General features: G+C 43.1%; 1 long non-coding RNA gene across 1 annotated transcript; it reads right to left on the minus strand.

The window, feature by feature from the left end:
- Positions 1–1,634: 1,634 nt before the first annotated feature.
- Positions 1,635–18,043, minus strand: LOC136639333 (uncharacterized). The gene is made up of 4 exons (XR_010793671.1): positions 17,958–18,043; positions 9,777–9,887; positions 3,184–3,318; positions 1,635–2,615 (listed from the first exon to the last, which is right to left on the minus strand). It is a non-coding gene; the product is annotated as an uncharacterized lncRNA (long non-coding RNA).
- Between the last annotated feature and the right edge of the window lie 3,544 nt (positions 18,044–21,587).

Raw genomic sequence — 21,587 nt, forward strand, 5'->3', positions numbered from 1 at the left:
CTGCTTATACCCAGTCATATTTCATTTCTTATGTCCTAAATATAGTACAAGCTGGCGGATATAGTAAACTTTGTGTGCTTTGTGGGGAAGGGCCATAGCTCAGTGACAGAGTGCATAGTTTGCATGTAATTGCCAATGACTCAGACTCTGGCCTTTCTAGTTAAAGAAGCTAACAGGGCTGGAAAAGGTCCTAGAGAGTCAGTGTTGCTGGATGCAGAGAGTGCTGGGCTAAATGGGCCAATGCAGGGGTTGCCAAACCCCAGCCCTGGGGCCATTTGCAGGCCTTGAGGACTCCCAATCCAGCCTGCAGGGAGCCCCCAGTGAGCCTCTGGCCCTCCGGAGACTTGCTTGAGCCTGTGCTGGCCCAATGCAACTGCTCTCAGTGTGAGGGTGACTGTTTGACCTCTTGGGTGAGCTGTGGGATGAGGGCTCCCTCCACTTCTTGCTGTTTCATGTCTGTGATGCAGCAGCAGCAGCAAAGGAAAGGCTGGCCTTGCTTTGTGCAAGGCCTTTTATAGGCCTTGAGTTATTGCAAGACCTTCATTTGTATAAGTTCCATCTCTACTGTATTCATTTATGTAAATTTATTCAAATTTTAAATGTAAATTAATTCTTTTTTCCCCTGGCCCCTGACACAGTGTCAGAGAGATGATGTGGCCCTCCTACCAAAAAGTTTGGACACCCTGGCTTATAGGAATTTAAGGCAGCTAAAAAGGAGATGGGTATTTGACCATTCTCATAGGGTCAAACTATGAGTCAAGCATATGACTGGGGCGAGTGTCCTTTTAACAACATTAGGAAATAACAGCAAAATTGAGGCCTCCTCATGGATCAGGACCACATGAAAGGAAGGGGCACCTCACCTCTGCCCCCCCCCCCCAATGATCCTGATCCACATTGAGCCCCTTTGGCTGTTATTTCCTCTAGGAATAAAGCTCACATTAGCACCAATTGAAGTTTTTCTCCAGGGGAAATAGCAGGTAGGGGTAGGAGAATCTAGATTGGGACCAGGATGGAGGCTTAAAGCAGCAACCTTCATTCATGCCCAGTCTGTGGAGGTTCTGATTCAGCTTCTTTTTACTGAATAAAAGACAATCATGCCAACCCCATGACATGTTTAAACTAATATATAGGTTATCCCTGACACATGTGTAGTCCTGTAAATTAATAATAAAGTAGTACGCCAGCACCTGAATGTGCTATCACTTTGGTGGTGTAACAAGGCCATCCAAAAATATGGGAGTGGTTTCTGGCACAATTGGCACATCTGGAGGAGTCTTTCAATAAATATTTATAAATTAAAAAGAAAAATAGAGGGGGGACAGACCAGAGCAGAACTGTGGGTTTCCAGTGTAAGCCTACAAGTTCCTCCTCTCATTTCTTTCCTTGGTGTACAAGAAACCCTGCTGCAAGTTTGTTTTGTGACCCCTGCCAGATTGCTATATACAATCCAGTTTCATAACTACACCAATGTGAAGCCTGACCCAATAGTGAAAGTTCAACAGCCACCCATCTCAGCAGCTGACCAACTAACATACTTTGAGTCTGGAATACATTTTCCTTCAGATCAGAATGGTTTGGCTGCCCCTGTTTTTGATTCCCTGCAGCATGTGACTTCTAGAGCTCTACTCCTGTTGACATTTGCTGTGTACCTGTGTTCTACTTATAGAAGTAAATAAGTAATGGGGATAGATGTGTTGGACTTGGACCTGGGCTTGCCTTGCCAGTCAGCCATGAAGTGCTCTCTGTTTTGCTCTTGCCCTCTGCCTAACCAACCTCACAGAGTTATTGTGAAGTTAAAATGGGATTACCATCAGGCAGGCAACTCCTAATCTTGTAAGGAAAGCAGGATAGACATGTGAAAAACAAATGCTGATCTGGGCTGCATGGGAAAGAGGAGCTGGAAAAAACAGGTTAACTAGATTGACTAGGGGCTGCAAAGGCCTCAAACATAGGAAACCCACACATCTCACTATGGTATCAATATGATGACTCAGAATAGGTAATGGAGTGCTTGCATTTTAAGAATCAAGGAAATTTCCTGTCACTGTGTAAAACAAATCTGCTGAGGTTATGCCTTATGGCTGTTGCTGAAGCATAATGAAGGTTTTCTTATTCAGCACAGTGATGAATGTCAGCCTTAAGATCTCAGCAAAATTATTGGCAGGCAGCATGGAACTATTTCTGCCTTCCCTTAATCATGGAAGATAAAACAGATCTGAGTCAGTAGCCCTGGAACAAATGGAGAAGGTTATCTGATGTATTACATTACAGTGGGATAAGTGAGATTAAAGTTCTTATTATATCCCTGGAAACAAAGGAAGCATTCCAATGGACTTCTGCTCCCTCCACTTAACAGCGCAAAAACATCATCCAGTTCTGTTCCATATTTATTCTTCAAGAACAAGCACAGTTGCAAACTGTTGCTACTAATAGCTGAACATGTGAGGGCCTAGCCACATACAGATGCTTCTTCTGAGGGAGCCAAGTTGGAACACACCCAAGCATCCTTGCGCTTGACCTTAGGAAACCTAAGTTGGATGATGTCATAGATCAGGGGTGTCCAAACTTTTTGGCAGGAGGGCCACATCATCTCTCTGACACTGGGTCAGGGGCTGAGGAAAAAAGAATTAATTTATATTTCAAATTTGAATAAATTTACATAAATGAATATATTAGATGGAACTTATATGAATGAATGAAGGTCTTGCAATAGCTCAAGGCCTGTAAAAGGTCTTGCACAAAGCAAAGCTGGCCTTTCCTTTGCTGCCACTACTGCATCACAGATGTGAAGCAGCAAGAAGTGGAGGGAGCCCTCGTCCCACAGCTCACGCGAAAGGTCAGACAGTTGGCCGTCATGCTGAGAGCAGTTGCATCAGGCCAGCACGGACTCCAGCAAGTCTCCGGAGTGCCAGAGGCTCATTGGAGACTGGGGACTCGCTGCGGGCCGGATTGGGAGTCCTCGAGGGCCGCAAGTGGCCCCAGGGCCGGGGATTGGGTACCCCTGTCATAGATCATCTAATTGGATGGAGGAAAACCACCTGGCCACATCATCCCACCCCTTTTTCTAGACAAGTGGCCTTGGCTGCCCAAGCAATAGGTTCATGTCAATCTCAGCAGGAGGGTTGGCTAGAAGCTAATTCCTTCAGGTGGTCTCAGAGAGGAAGATGGAGCAATCCACACCTTGTACATGTGGCATTTTTGGGAATGGTGTTTCAGACAAAGCTCAGAGGGGGCATCCCAGGGTAATGGCTCCTGCATCCAGAATGTCAGGTTGTCTGTGTAAGAGGCTACAGCATCCTAAAGTCCTCTGGAGGGCTAGAAAGGGAAAATGGGCAAAAATAAGGAAAACAACAGAACATTCATTCACAGAACTATTAAAATAGTTCTTTTATATGCAACAGTGATGTCAGGGGTCGAGCCCTTGTCTGACCCCTGCCTTACCTGGCTGCAGGCCAGGGGCAGAACTGCCTGGCCATAGAGCCGCCACCACCTCTCCAGCTGACCAGGTAAGACATAGGGCAGCTGGGTGAGAGAGACTGCCCCTCCCCAGAGCTCACCTGACCTGAGCAGTGAGCACAGCCAGGCCACCCTTAACCACCAAAGAGGGTCAGGGCCCCTTTAAGCCTAGAGAGGGAGGAAGGGGAGGAGCCAAAGGTGTGACTGGGGAGGATAAAAGCAGGGAGGCCTGTGATGACAGGTAGTTCTGGAGAGGGAAGGCAGGAGGCTGGAGCTGAGCCCCTGCCTGAAGACCAAGGGCCTCAGGTCCTGCCTCCAGGGAGGAGGACAAGGATGTCGTGAACCCCCTCCCCCTGGCTTGGTCTGAGGCTTCCCCTGCAAGGAACCCCAGGGAGGTGGACACCCCACCCAGGGGTCCTAAGAGACCATCCAGCTGATCCTCGGCACCCCATGGGGTGATACCCAGAAACCCCCCCTTTTGGGGGCACCCCCTCACAAGCGAATAATTGAAATATTTGAGAAATAATAACAGTATTGCACCTTTACAGACTAAAATAAACCTTTACAGTGACTAAAATACCCATTGATCTATTTATTTAACTGCTGTATTGAACTATAAGAAACCTAGAAAGGTGCTGCAGCAAGGTAAGGTATCCTATCACTATTGGATTTTTTTGATCCCAGCTCCAATTCCCAGTTGCTAGAGTCAAACTACAGAAAAAAGCCATTATGTTCAAGCCCTGATTATGAACTTGCTACAGTTGGAAATAGAAAGTTGGACCAATGGACTATTGGTGGAATTCAACAATTAGTTCTTACTTAGCAGGTACATTTTGGTGCACAAAATTCTCACTTGTCCTAGCTAGATGGATGCCACATAATTCTTTACCTTTGCATTCATCTGACCAAAAGCCAAAGTAAATACTATGTTCATCTATACTTTGGATAACTGACAGACTTAACACTGGAAGTAAACTGGAAGTACTCCCTTGCTGTATAAAAACAGCGCTGAACATCCCAATCTGTCTTCCAGTTTACTTCTGAAGTTCAGTCCATCTTTTAATGACAGCCTTAAAGTAACAGGAAATTTGGCTCTGGATAAAGGTTTCTATCATTTGTCTACTCAGTTCAATTTTGATTGCAACACTTTAATCTCTTTATCTGAAAGCCTCTGATGACTTCTGTTCTGATGAGTTTGAAATCTGACTGGACATATTTTTTTATTTGTCAAAAAGTTGAGCTTTGTAAGAGATAAGAGCGCTAATTGTATTGGTAATTTAAGTTCTTGTTTTTAGGCTGTAGCCATTTCCATGGAAACAGAGCAGTCACTGCAGTATGCAGCAGAGCTGCTCAGCTGACAATTTAATTCCAGCAACAGAAAAACTGCTATACTCACAACATTTACAAATTAGATATAATTCTTGGAATTCGTAGCACTTGTAGCTGAAAAGACTGGAAAAAGCTTCTGAAAGAGCAGATCTCCTCCTTTCCAGGCCCTATTTATGTTCTTTCATGAGGTGGGTTGGAGGGAAGCCTGAGGGGTTCCCTTTATTCAGACAGTCTAAGGAGAATTCTGTTTGACTCAACAGCAATTGTTCTGAGGAATTCCAAGACAACTATATCACCACCTCTGCAGCAATAGACATGCAAGTCCTTATTGTGTCACACAAAATGTAGACTTTTGAGTCAGTAGGCTGGGCTGCATTAGCATGAATGCTAAAGTATCTGTTTCTTATAGGCAGGGATTGTGTGTGCCAAGTTGCATGTAACTGTAGTTAAAAAGGGATGAAGTGGCTGTGTTAGAATGGCAGAGAAAGGCAGAAATTATAAACTTCACTGGGGCCATGAGGGATGAATCAGATCTCATTGGTAGAGAGCATAGTTCACAGGTTGTATGTTCTAGGCAGGCCAAAGCTTCACCCTGATTCTTCCAGTCTCACCAGAAGAGAATGCAGTCACCCCAAATGATAAAAGTATGCTGGCATTGAGGACTAGAGCAGTTTTAGATCTTTCTAAAGCTACAGCATACTAGTTTCTGAATTAACATTAAAAGTGACTTCTATCTTACAGTGTGTGCATGCATGTGTGGGGCTGTCTGTATTTCTTTCAAAAGATGGAAAGCTAAAAAATATGCAGGTGTGCCCAAAACGGACCGCATCAATGACAGTGGTCAAAGCACAACAAAGAGGTTCTTAATGAGGCAAGCAAGTCTCCCATAGCTTGTCTGTTTACACAGCAAGGAGGCTCTTAATGCAAAGAAGAGGCAGCAAGTGGCAGGGAGTGTATATTTACACATCAAAGGCACTAGCTTGGGTGGAATGCTTGCTTAATAACCTAATCACATAATGTATCCCTGTTGTTAAGTGGCGCACACCTATAATGTGCTTATTTATTCATGATCAAGTATTAATTAGTTTTTAATATAAATATAATAAAGTAGTCCTTTCAAGCAAAAATAGGACATGATTGAAACTGTATCAGTGTGAAATACGGTATGAGCTTAATGTTGAAATAACATTTTTCTTAACAAATTACATTATGAAAAAGAATACAGTATAGTGACCCAGCACATCTTTTGGGATAATTGATCTAGAGTGTCCGTCCAGGTCTCAGATGAAGAGTAATGATGCCAGATGGCCACAAAGGAGAAGTTAACAGAGCCAGGCAGGGAGCAGGCTTTCTAGGCATTGGAAAGAAGTCACATTTCCACAACTTTTTAGTGGTGGAGTATTCCTATAGTGAGCTCCCCCTTTCCCCATGTTCTCAGCCCCATAAAAGCTAGTCATTAAGTGGGGAGAAATCCAGAAACCTGAGACAAGAGTCAAAAATCAAGAACCAAGTCTTGCATTAGCACACTCTTTCTGTTCCACTTCTTGTCCCTTCTTATGATGAACACAATGAATGAATGAATGAATGAATGAAGTGTGGTGAACTCCTTGTCTTACCCCTTTTCTCCTCTTCTCTTTAAAGGAGCCCCTAAGGTTCGATTAACATAAAAGAGGCTCTGCTGAGTCAAAGCAGCTACATGTTCAGTCCCTGGCATCTGTTTTGCATATTGCTCATCTTCTGCATCTGACAAGGAAAGAACAACAGATCCTCACCACCCCACCTGTTGAGATGGGCATGAGCCAGTCCAGTGAGCACTACAGCCCATCTGACTATAGCAGAGTTTAATGAGGGAGGTTCAGGTGGCCTCCATCAGCCTGCCCCTGTGCCTTTTTGCTTTGAGGTCCAATTTGCTGTGGTTTATCCCTGCTAACCAGATTCCCTTGTCTTCTTTTCTGCTCCTTCTTCCTGTCTGTTGTCCCTCTCCTTGGCCCCCTTCCTTTCTTCCCCAGGACTCCTGTTTCCCTGCCCCAAACATTTCCCTGCCCATCTTCTTTCATCTTCCCTTGGCCCTCACTCCAGCTCACTGCTTGCCCTTGTCTTTCCTGTCTCCCAAGTTCTCTATGTTTCTCTTTCGGCATTTCCTTGCACTTTGCTTCCTCAGTCTCCACCTCTGTCTGTCTCCCACATAGCCCCCTCTTTCTTTCTTTCTTTCTTTCTTTCTTTCTTTCTTTCTTTCTTTCTTTCTTTCTTTCTTTCTTTCTTTCAATTTGCTGGTTGGGCCAATGCCTCCAGTCTCAGATGACTCAACACAATCCAGCTATTACAGCACCACACTGGAACTGGGCAGATGGCCAGAGCAGCCCAATACGAGTCCCTGGACTCTTTGGGGACAGACCAGAATGCCACTGGGTGCTTAGGGGTTGGCATTAGCCTGCTTGACTGACTTCCTAGATCAGGAGTGTCAAACTCATTTCATACCGAGGGACGAATGGCATTCATGATGCCTGCTGAGGGCCGGAAGTGATGTCGTTAGGCAGGAAGTTATGTCATTAAACAACTCATAACCAAAAATAAGCATTTTTTTTCTCACTTAGGAATTCATTAACTACAAATGGCAGAGGAGAAAACACAAATTTTTATCATATTTCAAGATATGGGAGAGCCCAATTTTCATAGGGGCTGCCCTTTTAGTAGTAACACCTCAGCACTGCTCAGCAGCTTAGAGCCCAAGGGCCAGACAAAAAGCTTCCACGGGCTGCATCCGGCCCTGGGCCTTATGTTTGACACCGCATCCTAGATCCTTTCCATAACATCTGGCTTCCATGCTGAAGAAATACAGACTTTTGGAAACATGGATGGGAGCTGCCCTAGTTTAGTAAGTGAGGGCACAATCCTAACCAGGTCTACTCAGAAATAAGCCCTATTTTGTTCAATGGGGTTTACTCTCAGGAAAGTGTGGTTAGGATTGCAGCTGAAGTAGCTTAGAAAGGAAGGTTGCCCTAGCTTAACCTAGAGTTTCCTCATGGTAGTGTTTCTACTGAGGTTTTGGAATGTAAGAGGTCTTCTCTCCCCTGCAGTGCACTGTGAGCCTAAGCTGGTCCACAATAGGAGGCTCCTGTCCCAATAGCAGAAATACAGGTGTGCACTGGTATTCGCAAGAGTTCCATTCTGGAACCCGTCCGCCCACAGTTGCGTGAAACCACGGGTACCAGAGAACACACTCCACCCTCTGGAAGCTCTGCTTCCCTCACTTTGGAGGAGGAAGCCCTCAGTGGGGAGGGGAGAGAAGGCGCACGTAGGGGGGCATGGGGTGGCCTCACAGACCCAATCCGCAAATACAGGATCTGTGGATATGGCCCCCCCCCATATATCACTCGGAGCCCAGTCCTGTGCCTCTCTACTCAGAAGTAAGTTATTAACAGTATTTATTAACAGTATTTATATACCGCTTTTCAACTAAAAGTTCACAAAGCGGTTTACAGAGAAAAATCAAATAACTAAATGGCTCCCTGTCCCAAAAGGGCTCACAATCTAAAAAGATGCAAATGAATACCAGCAGGCAGCCACCAGAACAGACACTGCTGGGATGAGATGAGCCAGTTACTCTCCCTCTGCTAAAAAAAGGAGCACCCACTTGAAAAAGTGCCTCTTACCCAATTAGCAGGGGTTTATTCAATGCATATAGTCAATGGAGTTTATTCCCAGGAAAGTGTGGAGAGGATTGCAGTCCCAAACTTTTCATTTGTGGCTTTCAGACTTTGATGAATTACTTGGGCTTCAAATAGATCTCACTGACTGCCGTGTTAAGCATGAGGTGGTTTCTTTAATCTTTGTGTTCCTGTTCATTAAAAAAAACTATGCAGTAGAAAAAAATTCTGGAAGGAAAAGAAACACCCAGAGCTGTGTTGTCACAGTATGCAAATGCGCCTGGCACATTCCCTTGTGGCATCCCGCATTACAGCAGATGAAACATGCATGCACAAAGCCACAGCAGGAGGATCCAGAATGACTGTCCTTTTCTGGCTAGAATAGATAAGCGAAGAGTATATAGTGTGATAAAGGAAATGCCAGGTGTGCAAAAATTTAGTATTCTTATTGCATCTTCAACACACCTGGTACCTTATAGGTAAAGAGAAGCAAAGACAGCTCCAAGGGCTGTCTGGTCTAAATTTGGATGAGAGAGTGGGGGCAAGAGTAATAAGGGATGAATGTGAGGAAATGCAGGTACACTCAAGGACTGTTTACATGTTTTGCTGTACCCAGGTGCAGAACATCTGTGCCTGAAAAGTTTCCATAGTAAGTAGCAGGGAAAATAAGCAGAGCATAAATGCAAGACTTTCTCACATTTTGGAACAGAGAGAGCATCCCATGCTATTGCTAAGCGGCCATAAAACCTGTACAGTCTTACCCTCTTCGTGTATATACATGTGGCAGTGTATACTGGTTCTGAACCAGTGTACTGGTTCTTCTGTTTTGTGCTTCTAACTGTCTTCATAAAATTTATTTGGGTTTGCTAGCTCTGGTAACCTTCTTTCGGCTTCTCAGCCACCTTACAGATAACAGAAATTTTCACATGAATACCATGCATTGTTAGGGTAAGACAAGTAGGCACTGGGTGGCTGTGGCTAGTTATGCAACAGGCACTGGAAATTGCCATGTTGTCCAATTTCTGTAATCAACTGAGATTAAAATAATGGTTAAGAGCACTGAAGGAAGCTATTATAACAGTGTATATTATAGCATGCTGGAAATGGAGCAAAGCTAATGCGGATCTGATATGGGGTGACCTCATATCCACCTGCATTGGGAATCATGTTTGGAAGATTGACACTACTGGCTTTGGTGAAAACAATGACACAATGCAGTTCCTATTTCCCCAAACCCAGTAGAACAGAATCCAAACCAGCTATTAATACTCATGTTTTCTCTTTGTTGCACCTGAAGGAATGCATGACAGACTAAATTCAGGTGTTAATTCTTATCCATACCTATCCATGAGGCCAACTGAGGAGGAAGTCTGAGGCAGAAGGGTGGCGAGGGGCACCCACCGCCTATTTCAATCATTGCTTGCATTGCTGCTCATCTTCCTGCTGGCTGAACTGGAAAAAGAAACAAAAAAACAGAGCAAAAGAGTGTAATGGAAATGTGCAAGATCCCTGGAGGGTATAGGATGTGGTGCTAACAGTGGCCCCTTGCTCTGGCAGGCAAGCATGGGGTTAACACCAGGGCCTTAGATTGCAGTGCGTGTGCTGCATAGTTAGAACATAAGAACATAAGAACAGCCTCACCGGATCAGGCCATAGGCCCATCTAGTCCAGCTTCCTGTATCTCACAGTGGCCCACCAAATGCCCCAAGGAGCACACCAGATAACAAGAGACCTCATTCTGGCGCCCTCCCTTGCATCTGACTTTCTGACATAGCCCATTTCTAAAATCAGGAGGTTGTACATGCACATCATGGCTTGTAACCCGTAATGGATTTTTCCTCCAGAAACTTGTCCAATCCCCTTTTAAAGGCGTCCAGGCCAGACGCCATCACCACATCCTGTGGCAAGGAGTTCCACAGACCAACCACACGCTGAATAAAGAAATATTTTCTTTTGTCTGTCCTAACTCTCCCAACATTCAATTTTAGTGGATGTCCCCTGGTTCTGGTGTTGTGTGACAGTGTAAAGAGCATCTTTGTATCCACTCTGTCCATCCCCTGCATAATTTTGTATGTCTCAATCATGTCCCCCCTCAGGCGCCTCTTTTCTAGGCTGAAGAGGCCCAAACGCCGTAGCCTTTCCTCATAAGGAAGGTGCCCCAGCCCCGTAATTATCTTAGTTGCTCTCTTTTGCACCTTTTCCATTTCCACTATGTCTTTTTTTGAGATACGGCGACCAGAACTGAACGCAATACTCCAGGTGTGGCCTTACCATAGATTTGTACAACGGCATTATAATATTAACCGTTTTGTTCTCAATACCTTTTCTAATGATCCCAAGCATAGAATTGGCCTTCTTTATTGCCGCCGCACATTGAGTCGACACTTTCATTGACTTGTCCACCACCACCCCAAGATCTCTCTCCTGATCTGTCACAGACAGCTCAGAACCCATCAGCCTATATGTGAAGTTTTGATTTTTTGCCCTAATGTGCACGACCTTACACTTACTGACATTGAAGCGCATCTGCCATTTTGCTGCCCATTCTGCCAGTCTGGAGAGATCCTTCTGGAGCTCCTCACAATCACTTCTGGTCTTCACCACTTGGAAAAGTTTGATGTCGTCTGCAAACTTTGCCACCTCACTGCTCAACCCTGTCTCCAGGTCATTTATGAAGAGGTTGAAAAGCACCGGTCCCAGGACAGATCCTTGAGGCACACTGCTTTTCACTTCACTGTGAAAATTGCCCATTGACACCCACTCTCTGTTTCCTGGCCTTCAACCAGTTCTCAATCCAGGAGAGGACCTGTCCTCTAATTCCCTAACTGTTTTTAGTAGCCTTTGGTGAGGGACCGTGTCAAACGCCTTCTGAAAGTCCAGATATATAATGTCTCCTGCATCCACATGCATCCACATGCCTGTTGACCTTTTCAAAGAATTCTGTAAGGTTTGTGAGGCAAGACTTATCCTTACAGAAGTCATGCTGATTCTCCCTCAGCAAGGCCTGTATGTGTTTTGAGATCCTATCTTTGATGAAGCATTCCACCATCTTACCCGGTATGGATGTTAGGCTGACCGGCCTATAGTTTCCCGGGTCCCCCCTCTTTCCCTTTTTAAAGATAGGCATGACATTTGCTATCCTCCAATCTTCTGGCACTGTGGCCTTTTGAGGGACAAGTTGCATATCTTAGTCAAGAGATCAGCAACTTCATTCTTCAATTCCTTAATAACTCTTGGGTGGATGCCATCAAGGCCAGGTGACTTATTGATCTTTAATTTATCAATGAGGTCTGAAACATCTTCTCTTTTAACCTCTGACTTAATTCCTCGGTCAGGAGGGGCCGTTTGGGCAGCGGTATCTGCCCAAGGTCTTCTGCCGTGAAGACAGATGCAAAGAACTCATTTAATTTCTCTGCCATCTCTAAGTCTCCTTTTATCTCCCCTTTCCCTCCCTCACCATCCAGAGGGCCAACCGCTTCTCTGGCAGGTTTCCTGCTCCTAACATATTTGAAGAAGCTTTTATTATTCCCCTTATTGTTGTTGGCCATGTGTTCCTTATAGTCTCGCTTGGCCTCCCATATCACCTTCTTACATTTCTTTTACCATAGTTTATGTTCCTTTTTATTCTCCTCATTAGGGCAAGTCTTCCATTTACGGAAGGAAGCTTCCTTGCTCTTTACAGCCTCTTTAACTTGGCTCCTTAGCCATGCGGACACCCTCCTGGATTTAGTGGAACCCTTCTTTCTTTGTGGTATACACCTTCAAGTTGCAGTCACTTGAAGGCAATAGGGCCCTCAGGTATAAAAGCAGCACCTGCAGGGAGGAGAGGGGTATGGGTAGTAGCAGGAGGAAAGAAGGAAACTGGACTGGTGGATTAATGGACTGAGGAACTAATGTCTGATGGACTGACTAAAGGACAGATGGGTGAATGAACTTTGGAAACTGCTGGAGACTGGTGCGTGGCTGCCATGCCCAAGACCTACTGAGGACAAGGTGTTGCTGCAGAGGCTGGAGAAGAGGCTGGCAGCAGAGGGAAGGAAGGAGGACCTCTGCAGATCAAACAGGTGAGCTACCCTGGTGGTGGGGTCCAGCAGTGTTGCAGGGGAGAACTGGGGCTATTGTTGGGGAATGAAGGGGAGCTAATTAGCTTAGAGTGGGCATAAATGAAGCTTGGCCTGGGAATCTAGCAAAACAAAGAGGAAGTGTGGCAAGGAGTGGGCTAGAACACCTCCCCCTTTCTTTTTCCAATTCAGGAAGCAGAAGGAGCAGAGGTTAATGGATCACCAGGTAGGAGGCACATGGCTCTGGGTGCCAGGAAGTCTTGGATAGCCCAGCCAACATCGTTTGCAACATTTCAGGCCTAAAGAACTGAAGCATAAGTCTCACTGAGATATCTCTGGACTATACCAGTTCAGTCTGTAGGTGGGGACTCATGTTTGAATGAATGCTCCTCTTCACATAAAAGAAAAAAGTTATCTTCATATAGATAACAAGATGTCAAGGAGCAAGGTTCTAATTTAAGTCTTCTCCCTGATTGCAAGTTTATGTACAGGAAAGTTTTCTCATGAGATGTGAGTCTTTGAATGCTCTGACTTTACACAGCCTGGCACAGGTTTGCTTCCAGTGAGGACTTCACTATAACTAGTGAAGAATGCTCCTCAAAGTTCTTCTCTACTGTCCCATCAGAAGTGAAGAAAAAGCATCACATGGTTCTTGTTGGTAACACCAGCTTAAGACATTTCTGCCCAATGTTATATGAGTATATATGCAACAGGGACCAAATGTGTACACCTGTGGGCTGAGCAAAAATGGATTAAACTAGGCTATATTATTCTATCTGTGACATTAGCAAGCTGCCCCCTTCCCTTTAATTTCTTCTCACTATTATAACAAATCCATTCTTATGTAATGGATTTGCAATATTATACTGGGAGTGCAGTATACCACAACCTATGTACTAATTTGCTAACCTCAAGTTTTTGAATCAAGCAATTAGTCCCCTTTAATGCCCTGGCATTCCAGCTCTCTATCACTGGCATTGTATAACAGTTTTGGGTAGTCCTGGCTTAAAGAGAGGATGAAGACTCACTACTGGAATGTCTGAAGCTTGATATCACCCAGATGCAGAACGTCCCTCCAAGATTATTTTCCTCCTTTGCCTTCTTCCCAGCAAATTACCAAAGAGAGAGACTGATGAAATGCTGACTAGATCTTTAGCAGACAATGGTTATGATCAAATTACTTAGCACAAATATTTATGGCCAGCTCTGATCCAGATATGGATATAGAATGTGCTTTAGAGTGCCTGCCTATGCTGAACAAGGGAGCAATGGAATTAAAGATATTGAGCTCCAGTCTTGAATACGTCATTAGTTTTAAAGGGATACGTATATGTGCTATTATACTGTACATCCTAGGGACTGACATTATGTACTCTTTCCCTATAAAGCCTATTGTTCATTAAGATCTGTTGGAGAGGCGCCATTTAGAATTCTTTCCAATCAAGAAAGCCATGTGAGCTTCAGGGCCCTTCCTGTTGTGGCCCCTGTATTATAAAATGCCTGGAGCCTCCTGTAATATCCACTCACATGTTCATTCTATCCATCAAAGCTCCTTGAAAAACTTCAAATATATTTGTGTCTTTCTTCCATCATGGACCTCAAGACGACATATGTGGAGCTCCCAAGCACGGAGGCACTTACTAGACCAAGACCTCCTTAGGTGTTGTGTAATTTATACTGGCACTATGCCCTGGAATCACAAGCGCATTGCTTGCAAGGGCAGCTCATGTCATTACTTTCAGCTGAGAAATTAGTGACCAGTTGCTCCTTGAAGGATCTGTCTGAAATGTCCTAATATCAGCTTCTGCACCTGGAATTAGGTAGCTTTAAATTTGATTATTTCCTCTCATAATAACCTCACTATTTTCCCTTTTCTTTAATAAAAAAGAAAAAGGAAGAAGAAAACTAAAATTATTTTTAAAGTATAAATATGTTTAAAAAGAAAAATATAATAATAATTCACAAAATCATAGATTACTGTGATGACCCCTCAAATCAGGTCTGAAAAAATCACAGGAAGAAATGCAGAAAACGCCACATGTTAATTCTGAATGCTTCAAAAAGATTGAGTGCACAATCCAAACCAACTTTCCAGCAGTGAGGTAAGGGCAATGCAGCTCTGAGGTAAGGGAATAAACATTCTCTTACCTTGAGGAGGCGTCCATGACTGCCACTCAAATGCAGGATGCAGCATATGCCACATTGACACAGCTATGTCAATGCAGGAAGAAGGTTGGTTAGGATTTGGGCCTGAGTGAAACGAGTCTGGCAATTCCAGAGAACAGGACTAGTATAAAAGCACCCTAAAAGCGGCAAGATATAACACACCTATAAGAGACATGAATAATTAGGCCAATACTGAGAGAGAAATAGAAGGGAGCCCATGTGAGGTGCTTGAGAAGAATGTACCAAGTTAGGGCCCAATCCTGACCAACTTTCCAGCTCTGGTGTAGCCACAATGCAGTCCTATAGTAAGGGAACAAATGTTCCCATAACATAAGAAGGCCCCAGTGACTGCCCCTCCACCACAGGATGCAGTGCACACCCCACTGGCACAACTGTACCAGCACTGGAAAATTGGATAGGATTGGGCCCTCAGTTGGATAGAGACAAAAACCAATAAAGCTGGGGTGAGGACTGTGGCAAGGCATGAAGAAGAGGCAAAAGAGCACGACAAGGCACGTTCTGAGACATGATGAACTTGTTCAGAATGTGGCTGAAGGGGAAACTAGAAGGAAGAAGCAAGAGGAAGGAGACCTAAGTACATACATAGAGCAAATGAAAGGGAGGAGATGTGTGCAAATTTTAAAACACTTGCACAAGCAGCAGAACAACGCAGGGTAGCTGATGACCAAGTTGGAACTGAGAGAGATTATGAACTGATGAATCAGAGCTGCTCTGGTTAAGAGGGAGAACAATGACTGACAGATTTATGAGAAGAGCCCTCAGGAATGCCCAAGTGTGATCTCGCACAAATCCAGAAAATCCACAAAGAGCTTTTCACTTTATTTGCAGTTTTTTATTTTTTGGTCATTTATGTCTCATTAAATCTGCTTGTTTATCAAACTATGTTACAGTTGTGCATTATGCATAGGGTCTATTTCATGATTGATTTTTATATTTACCACTTTGTATCCAGATGAGACTGGATACACCTTCTTTAAATATTTGTGCCATTTATTTGAAGTGCCACAGGAACAAGTTGTTTTCTCCAAGTTATGCTAAATGACAGAAACAGTGGGAAGTAAATGGCAGCCTCAATATGATGTCAGTATGAATCAACTCACTTTTCACCAGAGGTCTGGAACACTGTCTTTTCCCCAGAGTCTTTGTCAATGATATCATCAGAATTCCCTGAAAGCTGCACAGAGGTGGCTTAGCTTGCATGCTGTGAAATGAATCCAGCTTACACACTGTGCGCTGGGTCATCGGGCTGTTTTTCTTATTCTCTGCGATACTTGTGTTGCTGGGCTCCAGGGACAGTTACAGAACACTGCAAATACTTAGGGCACTCTCTCCTTTATCATTAATGCATATCATGTTCTAGGACTGAGTCCTGTCTTAAATAAAAACTTGGTTCCCACTAGTAATGCTTCTATGTTAACCAAAGAGGAAGGAAATTCAAATTTGACCTCAGGTTATTGATTAATATTCATTAATTTGATGCTGAACCACTGAAGTAAATCCCCCTGCTGACAGTATGGCTTGGCCTCTCTCTTGACAGAATTAGTAGTGATTTTGCCATAGACAAGCCATTTTCAACCACTGTGCCATCCCCCACATTGGTGTACCGCAAGTGGCCCACAGGTTGCCACAGGAATTTGGGGAAGGTCATTTATTAGTAGGGTCAATGGGGGATGTGAGTCCCCACTGTCAGCATGGTGTGCCTTGTCAATTGTCAAAAACCTGATGGTGTGCCTTGACAATTTCAGTGCCTTGTCAGTGTGCCGTGAGATGAAAAAGATTGAAAATCGCTGTCAGAGACTCACCTTTACTTTGCCTCGGTCCCAAACTTGGAAAGAACCAAGTCTAATAATAACAGATGCCAAAAACTGGCTTTCACATACAGCATATGATGCATTGCAGTTATTATTATTATTGTAGGAGTGCCAGGCATCTACTTCAACAGTGACTGGTCTTGTGTAACAGTGCAATTTTATATACATATTTACTCAGCAGTAAGATCTATTATTTTCAGTGAGACTTACTCCCATGAAAGTTTGCATAAGATTGCATAAGGCTGTCTACATAATTACATCTACCTTTCACACTCACTGAGTAGATGAATCAAAAACAATTAAGGCATTTCTACAATAAACAAAAATCTTAAGTTGGGTATACACATGCCTCAACATACTTCAGATACTGTGGAAATTTAATCTCTTTCTCAAAAACAGGGCATGAAATCTCTCGTATAGCCGGCAGCAAGGATGGATTTTTGGAGAAAGGGAAAATTAAGCTTGCAGTGGCACTCAGGAGTATTGGTCTGAAAATGGGACACACCACAGATGTAAATGGCAAACTCGTTCATGCATTTTATCAACAACCAGGAATATACCTATGCTTTGGAAAATGTGATCCATAATTCAGAATATATAATCTGATTCCTGAAAATGCTGGACATCATTCTGTTTTTTTAAAAGGAGATGCCTCATTCAATTCCCTTTTAAGTCTTAAATTTTGACTGTCAAAGTTAAAATATTCCAAAATATCAAAGGTAACCTAATAAGAAACATGGCTATCATCATAACCTACTGATTTATCTTACACTGTAGTCTACACATAATTGACATTACTGAATATCAGTGGCTTTCAAACATCTATTTGTAAAAAACCCTTTCCTCATCCTGCTGAGAAACTCAAGGTGTCACAGCAGACATACATGAGTGTTTTAGAGATTCTGTGACATATTTTAGAGCATAAACCCAATTGATATGAAGTATTGACCAGGTATATTGATCTCCACTGTCATCCTGTACAAATTAGTGTTCCCAATTTGGTGTGGGGCATTAGCTTGCTATAGTAAATGGTTTGAAATAATATCAAAAACCTACATTATACCTCGGTGAAATCACTCAGAAAGCGCGTTTTCACATAAACGTGTATGTTTTAATGGTCAAAAAGCATTTTGCTTTACACTGCCAAAATGTACGAGGTCACTGGATTTTAGCAATGTTACAAACTAGTTCCTATTTCACACATGCAGAACTGTGCCAGCCAGCTAAGTAAGCAATGAGCAGGGATGCTCTAGTATGAGGTACAGATACAATCCATTCTGGCAACTGGAAAACATTGTTAGTAAAAACAAGGACTGTACCTATTGAATAGATACAACTGGAGTTACACTTTATTAAACACACAGTGAATACCATTCTGTTAGTTTGCATTAATGTTTGTTTTGGAAAGGCCATCCTAGTTGTACAGATACAATCACGTACCAATTTGTTTTAAAGTTACTTACTGCTACATCTCTTTTCAACATCTCCCAAGACACTGGAAGCAACTTTTTCCATAATAGAACAAATGAGCTGCTGCTTAAACATTCAGTCATGCCCCTTTCACTGGTCTGTGCCACTTACGGACACTTGAAGCACTCCTCTCCTCACATCAACAGTGCAGCTGACGTCCTACATGCCAATGGAGAGTCAAAACAGGTGGGCCTTTCATAAACAATAGGTTTAAAGGGAAATATCTCTCCTGAGCAGATGCATAAATGAAGCAGTACAGAACTTTAGATCCTAAACTGGTCTCCACTTTCTTACCAGAAACCCCTATAATGCAGAGAGATATGGTCTTTGGACTCTAATGGGGCTAACAACACAGTGCTTCTAATGCAGAGGTTTAACATGCTTTTCTTTCTTTGGGTCAATTTTTCAATATTTTCAGAATGAACTGCAACATTTGACTTTCCTCCAGTACAAACTGGCCAGCCAAAATGGTTGTGTTGTAACTGGGAAAAGTCACTGTCAATTTCCTCCTTGAGATAGCATGGAAAGCTATAGTACATTGATGGTCTGGAGAAACTAGAGTGCTGGAAAGGCATTCTACCTATGCTCAGAGACACTCTTATTATTTTTTCATTGACTATGAAGCTGAAGCGTTCGAGTTTTGGACAAATCCCTCTCCTTTTTTATTATTAATACAGTATTTTCCTTGAGCGAGAGGGTTAGGGGATCTTATTGTAAATTATTTTGAATTGGGGCCAGAGTCTGAGGAGTCACTAACAGAGGGAACCAGAGCCTCAATTCCAGTGATGGAATCAAGGACTTTGAGTCTGAGGTGCAGACTCGGGTATGGTGTGGTGGACAACATCCAGATTCTACATTCTGATAATTACCAGGTGGGAAGTGGAAAGAATATCCTTCCTTAGCAACCTTTTGTACCACATACCGAAGTCCATGTTACCATTCAAGAAACCTGAGATGAGAATTTGAACTTGTCTACTTCACGAGTCATTGTGTCTTGGAATACTGGGGAAAAAATCCAACAATTTTCATGAAGAGTGCTTCCATTATTTCTCCAAGACAAACCTTTCACTTTACCTGCTTGATGGACTAGTATTAGCTCAAAGGTAATAATATAGTATTATCTTTATCAGAACTGACCAAAGCTTTCAAGGACATCAAAATGCTTCATCAGGTTGAATATAAAGCCAGATCACACGTTTGTGCATGCACACACACAAACGGACAAGCAAAAGAGGGAGAGAAAAGGATATTGCAACTGGAGAGCCAGAATGGTGTAGTAGTGGTTCAGGAGTTTGCCTTAGACCTGGAACATCCAGGTTCAAATCACAGATAGCTGTGAAGATTCCTGGGTGACCTTGGGCCAGTCAGTATCTCTCAGCCCACCACATAGGGTTGTGGTGAGGACAAAAGGAGGGGAGGAACCATGTATACTACCCTGAGCTTCTTGGAGTAAAAAATTGTATTTTTAAAATGTGGAAAAAAAACTTGAAAGTTTGCTCACTTCTTTGTAACATTTTAGTTGGTCCTAATAAAAGTATTGTCCTACTATTATTTTTGGATTTTTTTCTAATAGACCAACATTTTTGGAGTTTTTGTATAGGATATGTTCAGTGGATTATGGGATCGAATTCCACTGCCCTGTAAGGGCAAGCATTTCAAATTGGTACAAAAAAACACAAACTCCCACATATAAGCTAAACTGGTTTCAGAAATTCACCCTATATTTTTTCATCCAGAACTGATCTTGTTTTAAGAAGGAACTGTGCATGATTTGGCTTGTTCTTCTACCAGTACTAAAAAAAAGGACTGAAAATCTTAGTGGGAAACATGAAATATATATTAAGGAAGTTGAGATAACTAGTTCCATGAATGCATTCCCTAGCCTGACATTCCAGAAACAAAATGTCTATATGATCTCTTGGCTATGCTCCACAGGCCAGTTCTGCCAAAGCACTGAAATGTAAGCTGATATAATTCTATTGACCAGACTGGGTTCAATCCAAGTATCTAAACTCAACTGATTTGAGGATCAGACTGATTCAAATAAAAATACTTTCAGGCAAGCAAGTCCTGTACTTTTCTGAATCATTGTAGGTTATCCCACTAACTAGCAATTACAAAGGAATGTTGACAGACAGCAGAGGTGAGAAGGACTAATCTAAGTGCGATGCTGCAGGGGAAAGATTCCTTCCTAGGCCATTCTATGGCAAACTAGAGGTGTCAAAGTTATTTTTGTGCTGTGAAAAAAGTTCTCAAATATCAAATGTTTTGTTCAATTCTAAATCAATTCTTTATTGCTGTACACCTAAAGCCAAAATATTTTTATATCAAAGCTGTTCCCTTTAGGTTTTGACCAAAGAGAAACTTTTGCAGTTAAGTTCCCCTTTGTTAATTTCACTGAATTTTGTCAAAAAAATAAAACATCTGACTCTAGAGATGACAAAGCAACTCTCTTAGCTGAAAAGTCAAGGATCTGATGTTTGGCATTACATAGCTTAAAACAAACAATTGTAAAGGGGAGAAATACCCTAAGGACTCAATCCAGGAATTCCAACAAATACTCGTTTTCAGTCACATGAATGGTACCACTCAGCCAAGGCTGATGCAAGACCAATACCTGGAGGTGTAACTAATAATTGCAGCAAACATAAAAAGCATGGTAGTGAATCAAAATGTGAAAGCATGTTTCAAGCACACAATGGCTTTTTCAAAAAGCAATAATCAGAACATTATATGCATAAAACACATACATTTACACCAAAATATTAAGGCTCAATTTCAAATTTCTGACCGTTTCATCCTTTCCTTTAGATAAGCTAGCATATCTTCACAGATGGTAGTGCAATGATAGACATGCTGGTGCACAAGTCTGCCTACCAATGGATGCACCATTAGTACCAGTGCAATACCAGAAAAAACATGGCACTGGCATGAACTCGGACATGTGTGCAACTCCACCAGTGACGAGGACAAAATGGGAAGGAGATTGGGGTGTAAATGTGGGGGAGACACAGGAGGGACCAGGAAGTATGCAATTTTCTAATCTTCAGCATCCTCAGCTCTTGCTCATTACAATCAGAAGAGGGGTCATAAGTGCAGGGAAGTTGGCAGGCCAAGTACCCACCAAGTAGGCAGGGAGATGTGATTTGGAGTTGCTTCAGTCTTCTCCCCCCCCCTTTCCTCCTTCAACACTGCTGGAGGGAGAAGGAGGCTGCTACTGTACGCATCTTCCAGCTTGCTCCCAGAAGTTATAAGTGGATTGTGGTGCCCAGTGGAGCAACCAGCTGGAGAGAATAGCAGTCACATGGGCTGGAGGCTTGCTGTTCAACTGCCCATCTAAGGGTACCCAAGAGTGCTGCTCCACACAAACAACTCATTTGGAATGCCCCTGACTGATGCTTGGCCTGGCTAGCTCCACTACACTGCTAAATACTCTCACCAGAACAGAATCGGTTACTTCTGCAGGCTGGGAAAAGAAGCATCCTTTAAAGTGGTAGTTCTTTTACAATTAGCAGTCAGACAGCAACTGTCTTCTCCTCCCATTTCCAGTTGCAATTTGCTGGTCTGTTTTTAGATTCCAATCCTCCTGGGACAGGGCTCATCCCCCCCCCCCATTTCCACTG

Source organism: Tiliqua scincoides, chromosome 2 (genome assembly GCF_035046505.1).
Source record: "Tiliqua scincoides isolate rTilSci1 chromosome 2, rTilSci1.hap2, whole genome shotgun sequence".
Taxonomy (NCBI): Eukaryota; Metazoa; Chordata; class Lepidosauria; order Squamata; family Scincidae; genus Tiliqua; species Tiliqua scincoides.